Here is an 11,181-nt window from a genome sequence, read left to right on the forward strand (position 1 = left end):
AGTTCTGTGAAAACTGCCAGTGGTAGTTTGATAGGGATTGCATTGAAGCTGTAGATTGCTTTGGGTAGTAGAGTCATTTTCACAATGTTGACTCTTCCAATCCAAGAACATGGTTTATCTTTCCATCTATTTGTATCATCTTTAATTTCTTTCATCAGTGTCTTATAATTTTCTGCATACAGGTCTTTTGTCTCCTTAGGTAGGTTTATTCCTAGATATTTTATTCTTTTTGTTACAGTGGTAAATGGGAGTGTTTTCTTGATTTTACTTTCAGATTTTTCATCATTAGTGTATAGGAATGCCAGAGATTTCTGTGCATTAATTTTGTATCCTGCTACTTTACCAAATTCATTGATTAGCTCTAGTAGTTTTCTGGTGGCATCTTTAGGATTCTCTATGTAAAGTATCATGTCATCTGCAAACAGTGACAGCTTTACTTCTTCTTTTCCGATTTGGATTCCTTTTATTTCCTTTTCTTCTCTGATTGCTGTGGCTAAAACTTCCAAAACTATGTTGAATAAGAGTGGTGAGAGTGGGCAACCTTGTCTTGTTCCTGATCTTAGTGGAAATACTTTCAGTTTTTCAGCATTGAGGACGATGTTGGCTGTGGGTTTGTCATATATGGCCTTTATTATGTTGAGGAAAGTTCTGTCTATGCCTACTTTCTGCAGGGTTTTTATCATAAATGGGTGTTGAATTTTGTCGAAGGCTTTCTCTGTATCTATTGAGATAATCATACGGTTTTTCTCCTTCAATTTGTTGACATGGTTTATCACATTGATTGATTTGCATACATTGAAGAATCCTTGCATTCCTGGAATAAACCCCACTTGATCATGGTGTATGATCGACAGGCAGATTCTTAACTACTGCGCCACCAGGGAAGCCCTGTGAGTTTTTTTTTTTTTTTTTTTTTTTGCGGTACACGGGCCTCTCACTGTTGTGGCCTCTCCCGTTGAGGAGCACAGGCTCCGGACGCACAGGCTCAGCGGCCATGGCTCATGGGCCCAGCCGCTCCGCAGCATGTGGGATCTTCCCGGACCGGGGCACGAACTGGTGTCCCCTGCATTGGCAGGCAGACTTTCAACCACTGCGCCACCAGAGAAGCCCCCTGTGAGTTTTTTTAAAAGTGTTTTTCTATTGGGTCCTCAACACTTAAATAACCCATCCCTGAGGATGGACTATGGCCCCTTTACCACTGTACCCAGCTAAGTGTTTGGTACAAAACACTACGGTAATACTCAGTAAATTGCTAGATGAACAATTATTCACACCATCTAAATACTTTTATACCTTGATTTTTTTTCTATTATAGCATAAACATGTCTTATAGAGTTAAGGATTTTGGGCTGAGGGGCATGAAACACTCAAAGAACTGTTTGGTAAGAATTAGCTTGCTATTGAGGAGCAATAGATGGAAAGTGTAGAAACTGGACAGAGTCATAATTCCAATGGGAAGTGCTAAAAGTTCCTACCAGAGCGAGAACCATGGGGATTCAGAGGCAGAGGTAGGCACAGAATCTTGCCTGGGCCACTGCTGATGCAGCTAGTTGGCTCAGAGGGGAAGGGAGTGGGTCTCAGAGGTCAGCCAGAGCTAGAAAGTCTGGGCAAGGTTTGCTCAGCCACATATGTGAGGACAGAGACACCTGCCAAGAGCTCTGAAAATGGCCCAGAAATAGAGTTTAACAGGCCTTCAATGACTGCAGCACCAACGTAGCTACTACAATCCTCAACCTCCTTTCAGCCAGGGGTCATGCTAAGTTATTTCCGTGCCTTCTCCCATTTCAGTTCCCTCATATAAAACATAGATGATCTAACCCACCTCAGCATCACTGTGGGAATTAAATGAGAAAACATTGTAAAGCATCTTATGGTCAGGACATTGTAGAGACGTAAACGCTAGTCTTCTCACTCTTTATTTCCCAAGAAAAGTAAGGAAAGGAAATAAGACGATGACATCCCCCAAAAGTAACCAGGCTTTGCTACAGGATAATAAAACCTAACGTGAATAAATGCAAATTATACTACATGCCTGAAAAAGAAACTATGATTTTGATACTGTAAAAACATCAATCCTTTCCAAATTCATCTGGAGTTTTTTGTTTTTCAGCCACGCTGCTTGCGGGATCTTAGTTCCCCAACCAGGGATTGAACCCAGGCAGTGAAAGCGTAGAGTTCTAACCACTGCACTGCCAGGGAATTCCTTTCATTTGGGGTTTTTAAAGCAATTCCAATCAAAATCCCAATAGGATTTCTTGGAAATTGGGCAAAATTGTTCTAAGGATCATCTGGGAGAATAAGTAACATCAGAGTAAGAAACTTGACGAATTAAAAAAAAAAAAGAGTAAAGAAGAGAATTTCTACTGCCAAATATTAACAATTGTAAGATTATGGTAATTATGTGGTTTAGAGCATAGCCAGGCATTTAAAAGGAGCAAGAAGTACTAGAAGCAGACCTTCACATGTATAATTTAAGCCATGATAAGGAAGACATCCCAAATCAACTGGGGGGGGGGTAATTAATTAATGGTGTAAGATAATTGTTTAGCTATTTAGAAAAACATCCGTTTAGATTTCTATTGCATACCCCACAAAGAATAAACCCCAGATAGATTAAAGAGTGCCATTGAAGAAAATAAAACCACTAGATTAGTCTCTGGATGAGGCAGTGTTTTCCAATCTTAAAAACAACTGAAGAGGGACTTCCTTGGTGGCACAGTGGTTAAGACTCTGCGCTCCCAATGCAGGGGGCCCGGGTCCGATCCCTGGTCAGGGAACTAGATCCTACATGCATGCCGAAACTAAGGGTTCACATGCCACAACTAAGGAGCCCGCATGCCAAAACTAAGACCCAGCGCAACCAAATAAATAATAAATTAATTAAAAAATAATAATAGTGACTTCCCTGGTGGTCCAGTGGTAAAGAATCCACCTTCCAATGCAGGGGATGCAGGTTGGATCCCTGGTCGGGGAACTAAGATCCCACATGCCACGGGGCAAATAAGCCCAGTGCACCACAACTACTGAGCATATGCGCCTCAACTAGAGAGCCTGTGTGCCACAAACTACAGAGCCCACGGGCCCTGGAGCCTGCATGCCACAACTAAAAAAGAGAAAACCTGCACACCACAACTAGAGAGAAGCCCATGTACCACAACGAAGAGCCCACGCGCCTCAATGAAATATCCCTCATGCCTCAACTAAGACCCAATGCAGCTCCCCAAAATAAATAATAATAATAATAAAGATATATCTGGGACTTCCCTGGTGGCACAGTGGTTAAGAATCCACCTGCCAATGCAGGGGACACAGGTTCAAGCCCTGGTCCAGGAATATCCTACATACCGCGGAGCAACTAATCCTGTGCACCACAACTACTGAGCCTGCGCTCTAGAGCCTGCGAGCCACAACTACTGAGTGCGTGTGCCACAACTACTGAAGCTTGAGTGCCTAGAGCCTGTGCTCCACAACAGGAGAAGCCACTGCAAGGAGAAGTCCGGACACCGCAATGAAGAGTAGCCCCCTCTCGCCACAACTAGAGAAAGCCCGGGCGCAGCAACGAAGACCCAACACAGCCAAAAATAAAAATAGATAAATAAATTAAAAAAAAAAAAAAGAATCTGCCTGCCAATGCAGGGGACACGAGTTCAAGCCCTGGTCTGGGAAGATCCCACATGCTGTGGAGCAACTAAGCCCATGCGCCACAACTACTGAGCCTGCACTCTAGAGCCTGCAAGCCACAATTACTGAGCCCGTGTGCCGCAACTACTGAAGCCTGCATGCCTAGAGCCCGTGCTCCACAATGAGGGAAGCCACTGCAATGAGAAGCTCACGCACCGCAACAAAGAGTAGCCCCCGCTCGCTGCAACTAGAGAAAGCCCATGTGCAGCAACGAAGACCCAACACAGCCAAAAATAAATAAAGAAAGAAATAGGAGGGCAGGTGGTGGAACCGTCAAATTAACATGAAAACATGGAGGCATTCCTGGAAAATGGATGATAAGGTCCTGTGTGTGTTTGGAGTAGGGGTGGAGGGTGGTAGAAGGCAGCCCAGAGCTACAGGGCCCATGAACTGTGGATAGGAGATAAAGTAGGGCAGAGATTTTAGGTCTGCTACTCACTCTCCCAACATTACCTGGGCCAGTCCATTGTGTGCCTCTGCTACTACTTAAGGGCAGAAAACAACAGCCAACTGGATATCAATAGGTTGGGGTGTCAGCTTTCAACACAGGTACAGGCAGACTAGCTGCATCCTAGCATTTACTCCACTACCTACCTCAAAACCTGAACAGCAAAATGGTTCTAAGTGAGGAAGGGAGCTCCCCAAAAGGCAGTTGTACTACCCTGGATGATTTCAACATCTCTGCTGTACATCTCATACCCTCCTCCATCTCCTCCAAATGCAAGTCTGCTTCACCTGGAGGGGCTCATGCTCTGAATGTTTGCCCCTGTTTATAACTCCATCCACCAAAGTGGCAAATATCCCTAAGGGAATATGTAGGGGAATATGTGCCCCAGGGGGAAAAGTCTAGGAAAGAAATCATTGTAAGAATAAATAAAACAGGGCTTCCCTGGTGGTGCAGTGTTTAAAAATCCGCCTGCCAATGCAGGAGACACAGGTTCGAGCCCTGGTCCAGGAAGATCCCACATGCTGCAGAGCAACTAAGCCCGTGCACTGAGCCTGCACTCTAGAGACCATGAGCCGCAACTACTGAGCCCGTGTGCCACAGCTACTGAAACCTGCACACCTAGAGCCCGTGCTCCATAACAAGAAAAGCCACTGCAATGAGAAGCCCACGCACCGCAACAAAGAGTAGCTCCCACTGGCCACAACTAGAGAACACAACTAGAGAAAGCCCACGCACAGCAATGAAGACCCAACGCAGCCAAAAATAAATAAATTAATTAAAAAATAAATAAATAAAACAAATTGAACAGCCTATAACAGACAAGGCAGATTTGTGGGCCAAGAAGCTAAAATCAACATATTAAATATTCTCAAAAATATAAAGGAGACTCATGAAAATATGAGGAAAAGCAATAAGTCATCAAGGATGTTTTGCTTTGACTAACATCAGACTAGCTTGTTGCAGACCAACCCTCCCACCAATAACAAATAGAAAAGCTGGTCAGAATATAAAATTGGTGTTTGAAGGTGTCCAAGAGCTACCGAAGCAGCAAGTTATCAATTAGCTTTTGCAGTTAGCTATTATCTAAAATTATCTAAAATATCTAAAATCACCCCAAAACTTAGTTGCCTAAAACCATAACAAGCATTTTATTGTGGCTCACAAGTCCATGGGTCAGCTGGACAGTTCTGCTGATCCAAGCCAGGCTGCTGACGTGTCTGCAGTCAGGAGGTAGCATGGCTGGTGTCTGGTTGATCTAGGATGGATTTAGGTGAGACAGTCTCTCTCTACTCCGTGTGGTCTTGCATATTCCAGCAGAGTAGCATGGCAATTCTCATAGCAGGGGTCTGAGGCAGAACCGAAGCATGCCAGCCTCTTGAGGCCTAGTTCCAGAAATGGCACAATATTGTTTCTGTCATCTTCTATTGGCCAAAGCAGGCTTAAGACCACCCAAAATTCAAGGGATGGAGAAATAGACTCTACCTCTTCACAAAAGGAGTTGCAAAATCCATTGCAAAAGTTGTAGATGAAGAACTACAGTCATTTCTTGCAATCAATCTGCCACGGAGGTCAAGATCCCATAGTGAAGAGAAGCCCAAAGAAGTGAACACAACATTTGGTGCTGTTTGCATCACGAAGGCATTTGCAATCCAAAAGAAAGAAGGGAAGCTCAGCACTGCTTTCAGAAGTCTAGGATTTGGGGGACAAAATATGAAGTTCAAGGCCATCAAGGAGAAGGCAGCATGAAAACCAGCCCAGGCATTAATTTAGGGCACCTGATGGATTGCACTCCGGGAATAAGGGTCAACATGAAATACCACAACCTTCACAAAGACGACAGTCCAACTGGGCACTGGTGGCGTAGTGGTTAGGATTCCTGGCTTTCACTGCCATGGCCCGGGTTCAGTCCCTGGTTGGGGGAACTGAGATCCTGCAAGCCACCCGACCCAGCCAAAAACAAAAAACACGACAGTCCAATCAAATCAGCTCAAACTCTGGGTAGACTTAAGGCAGTGGTTCTCAAAGTGTAATCTTTGGACCCTGCAAGATCTTTTGGGAGGGACAGGGAGGTCAAAACTATCTTCATAATAATACTGAGATGTAATCTGCCTTTTTTTAAAGCATATTAATATCTGCACTGATGGTGTAAAAAAATGGAAAATTAAGCTGCTGGCCCCTTGGCATGAATCAGGCAGTGACATCAGACCATATTAGTAATCATTGTTTTCTTCACCACCACACAAAGTTAAAAAAAAAGAAAAGAGAGAAAAAGCCACTTTCACTTAAGACTATCCTTGATGAAGCAGGAAAACTCATTAATTTTATTAACTTTGAACTCTTGAGTACACATTTTTGCTTCTTTTTTTTTTTTTCGGTACCCGGGCCTCTTACTGTTGTGGCCTCTCCTGTTGCGGAGCACAGGCTCCGGACGCGCAGGCTCAGCGGCCATGGCTCACGGGCCCAGCCGCTCCGCGGCATGTGGGATCTTCCCGGACAGGGGCACGAAGCCGTGTCCCCTGCATCAGCAGGCGGACTCCCAACCACTGCACCACCAGGGAAGCCCCACATCTTTTTAATATTTGGTGTGATGAAATGTGAAGTATGCCTAAAGCACTCCTGCTGCTTATGCGAGTACCATGGTTGTCCAAGGAAATGCATCTTTGCAGTCTGAATTGTGAGCAGAACTAGCCTCTTCTTTCATGGAACACATTTTTTACTTGAAAGAACAACCCAGAGAGAGATGAGCTATGGTTATCCAGACTTGGGTATTTGTCAGACATTGTCTCCAAAATGACCAAAGTCACCCTGTCACTTCAAGGAAAACAACTGATAGTGTTTGCTGACAATAACAAAGTTTAAACATGACAGCTTCCCACTATCTTAACATGTTTCTAATGAGATCAGTGGTGTTATTACCAAATATTTTTTGGTATAGTGTAATGAAATGCATTAACATTTGGAAGATCTGTGTAATTCAGTGAACCAACATTTTCCAAATTACTAATGCATGATGTTAAAAAAAAACCACGCATGGTTAAACGATCCATTCAAAGTGCAAGATAGACCAGTAGGTTTTAACTTGACAGGATATGAAAAGTTCATTGACTTGGTTTCGGATTCCACATTGCAACTAATCTTTAAGAAACTACCACCTGCTAATTTTGTGTAGTACCAAAAAAGAATATTCACAAATATCTGAAAAGGCTATTATTAAACTATTTCTCCCTTGCCAACCTCATATCCGTGTGAAGCTGGAGGTTCTTCATATACTTCAACCAAAACAACATAGGCAGCAGCTTGAATGCAGAAGCAGTTATGAGGATACAGTGATCTTCTTTTAAGTCAGACACCAAAGAGAGTCACAAAAATGTAAAACAATCCTACTGTTCTCACAATTCTTAAAATATAATTATTTTTCATAAGAATATATTATTTACATTGACATGTAGTAGTAGGTTTACTAGTGTCATTTTTTTTTTTTTTTTTTTTTTTTTTTTTGCGTTACGTGGGCCTCTCACTGTTGTGGCCTCTCCCGTTGCAGAGCACAGGCTCCGGACGCGCAGGCTCAGCGGCCGTGGCTCACGGGCCCAGCCGCTCTGCGGCAAGTGGGATCTTCCCGGACCGGGGCACGAACCCATGCCCCCTGAATCGGCAGGCGGACTCTCAACCACTGTGCCACCAGGGAAGCCCCACTATCATTATTTTGAATTCTTTTTCTGGAACGTTGCCTATCTCCACTTCATTTAGTTGTTTTTCTTGGGTTTTATCTTGTTCCTTCATCTGGTACATAGCCCTCTGCCTTTTTATCTTGTCTATCTTTCTGTGAATGTGGTTTTTGTTCCACAGGATGCAGGATTGTAGTTCTTGCTTCTGCTGTCTACCCTTTCTATAAAGAGTTCTTAAATAAGATGCTCAACCTCAATCATGAAATAAATTGATGCCACTTTTCTTTTCTTTTCTTTTCTTTTTTTTGGCTGTGTTGGATCTTTGTTGCTGTGCGTGGGCTTTCTCTAGTTGTGACGAGCAGGGGCTACTCTTGGTTACGGTGCGCAGGCTTCTCATTGCAGTGGCTTCTCTTGTTGTGGAGCACAGGCTCTAGGCGCGCGGGCTTCAGTAATTGTGGCTCGTGGGCTCTAGAGCACAGGCTCAGTAGTTGTGGCGCACAGGCTTAGTTCCTCCGCGTTATGTGGGGTCTTCCCGGACCAGGGCGCAAACCTGTGTCGCCTGCATTGGCAGCGGATTCGTCGTAATGACTGTGCCACCAGGGAAACCCTGATGCCACTTTTTATCTATCAGGTTGGCAAAATTGAAGTACTAATACTGTGTTGGTTTGAGAAATCATCCAAGCTTGGGTCTTATATTCCTTTAATTTTTTTTTAGTTTTGGCCATGGGGCATGTGGGATCTTAGTTTCCCTGACCAGGGATCGAACCCGCGCCCGCTGCAGTGGAAGCACTGGAAGCGCAGCGTCTTACCCACTGAACCAGCAGAGAAGTCCCTCATCTTCCTTTAAAAAGGTAAGAAAGATCAAAGCCAAAAGATTTGTTTCAGGAACAGCCAGCAGCCCAGTTCCTAAAACCCATATTCTTTTTTTTTTTTTTTGCGGTACGCGGGCCTCTCCCTGTTGTGGCCTCTCCCGTTGCGGAGCACAGGCTCCGGATGCGCAGGCTCAGCGGCCATGGCTCACGGGCCCAGCCGCTCCTAGGCATGTGGGATCTTCCCGGACCGGGGCACGACCCCGTGTCGCCTGCATCGGCAGGCGGACTCTCAACCACTGCGCCACCAGGGAAGCCCTAAAACCCATATTCTTAATCAATGAACGATGCTGCTTCCCACACACATTAGCAAAGAATTGAAGGAAGATAATATCTGGGAATTTAAATCAGGGCTTCTCAACATCAGCACTATTGACATTTGGGGCTGGGAATTCTTCGTAGTGGGGGTTGTCCTGTCCATTGTAGGATGTTTAGCAGCATCCTTGACACCTGTCCATTAGATACTAGAAACTGAAACCAAGCGGGGCCTTGTGGGGCTCCCGGGCACGGAGGCCTTTTTGTCCCCCGTTTCTTGTAGGCAAGACTCCAGCCTCCATGACCTTCCCTGAGTTCCAAAGGGCAGCTTCAAACAGTTACTAATCAAGAGAGGAGCAGCCAAGAAACCACCTGAGACAAGATTAAAGGGACCAGAGAAGCTCATCAAGACTAGGAGACCAAGCACCTGAGACTCTGAGACCCTGCACCCTAATCTTGTCAGCAACCCCACTCTTGGGAACTATTGTCGTAAAACTCCTCATCATATCCTCCTGGGTTGGGACACATAGTTTTTCGAGGCAGGAGCCCGCCGTATCCCCCTTTGCCTGGCAAAGTAATAAAGCTATCCTTTTCTACTTCACCCAAAAGTCTTGTCTCCAAGATTTGATTTGGCACCAGTGTACAGAGAAGCTGAGCTTTCGGCATCAAAACCCCTCCCTCCTCCCCATGGGACTTCCCTGGTGGCGCAATGGTTAAGAATCCGCCTGCCGATGCAGGGGACACGGGTTCGAGCCCTGGTCCGGGAGGATCCCACATGCCGTGGAGCAACTAAGCCCATGCACCACAACTACTGGGACTGTGCTCTAGAGACCGTTGAGCCACAACTACTGAGCCCGCGTGCCACAACTACTGAAACCCACGCACCTAGAGCCCGTGCTCTGCAACAAAGGAAGCCACCGCAATGAGAAGCCTGCGCACTGCAACGAAGAGTAGACCCCGCTCGCCGCAACTAGAGAAAGCCTGTGGGCAGCAACGAAGACCCAACGCAGCCAAAAATAAAGATAAATAAAAATAAATGCGCTATCAAGCCATGAAAAGACATTGAGGAACCTTAAATGCATGTTACTAAGCGAAAGAAACCAACCTGGAAAGACTACATACTGTATGACTCCAACTACATGACATTCTGGAAAGGGCACAACTATGGAGACAGTAAAAAGATCTGTGGTTGCCAGGAGTTAACGGGGAGGGAGGGATGGATTTGCAGGCCACAGAGGATTTTTAGAGCAGTGAAAGTACTCTGTATGACATGTTAACGGATACGTTTCATTATCCATGTGTCGGAACCCAAAGAATGCACAATGCCAAGGGTAAACCCCAATGTAAACTTTGGGTGATAATGATGTGTAGGTTCACAGATCATAACAAACGTCCCTCTGGTGTGGGATGTTGATACTGGGGTTGGCTGAGTATGTATGGAGCCGGAGGGTATACAGGAACTGTGTACTTTCTGCTCAATTTTGCTGTGAAACTAAAACTGCCCTTAAAAAAAGTCTATTGGGAAACAAAAAGAGACTTGCAGGTTCAAAACCTGTCTGAATTGTTCAACCTTTAGAGAAAAACATAAACTTCATGGTCATTTTTTTATTCAACTGCTTAGACACGTGACTGATTAATGACTAGGGACTTCCCTGGTGGCACAGTGGATAAGACTCCACGCTCCCAATACAGGGGACTCAGGTTCAGTCCCTGGTCAGGGAACTAGATCCCACGTGCATGCCACAACTAAGAGTTTGCACAACTAAGTAGCCCACCTGCCTCAACTAAGACCTGGTGCAACCAAAAAAAAAAAAAAAAAGACTGAGGCCGTTGTTGATAATAATTAATGATTACAGTGATTTTCCTTTGGTAAAACATGGCTCCATTATAACTGATGAACAACCCAAATTAACTGTGCTACGAGTAATGAAGCTCTAGCAACACATTCATGTATCAGGGTAATAACGCAAGGGTCATTGGGTCAGAATTAAGTTCAAACCTAGCTGAGTCACCTGATACCTGATTCCTTGGACCTCTGAACCTCTATGAACTGCTGATTTCTTATTTGTAAAATGAGGTTGTTACCTTAAAAATGGATTATTACCTAAAAATAGCTGGAATATAGGGATCCAAATGATGTCAGGGGAAAAATAAAACCAGTTTTGTTCTCATGAAGAAAAATTACATACATGAATCTAAGTGTAAGTCTAAAATGTCTAAAATGTCTAAAAAGGCTAAAAATCTAAGTCTAAAATGTTAATGA

The sequence above is a fragment of the Lagenorhynchus albirostris genome, chromosome 9, assembly GCF_949774975.1.
Source record: "Lagenorhynchus albirostris chromosome 9, mLagAlb1.1, whole genome shotgun sequence".
Classification (NCBI taxonomy): Eukaryota; Metazoa; Chordata; class Mammalia; order Artiodactyla; family Delphinidae; genus Lagenorhynchus; species Lagenorhynchus albirostris.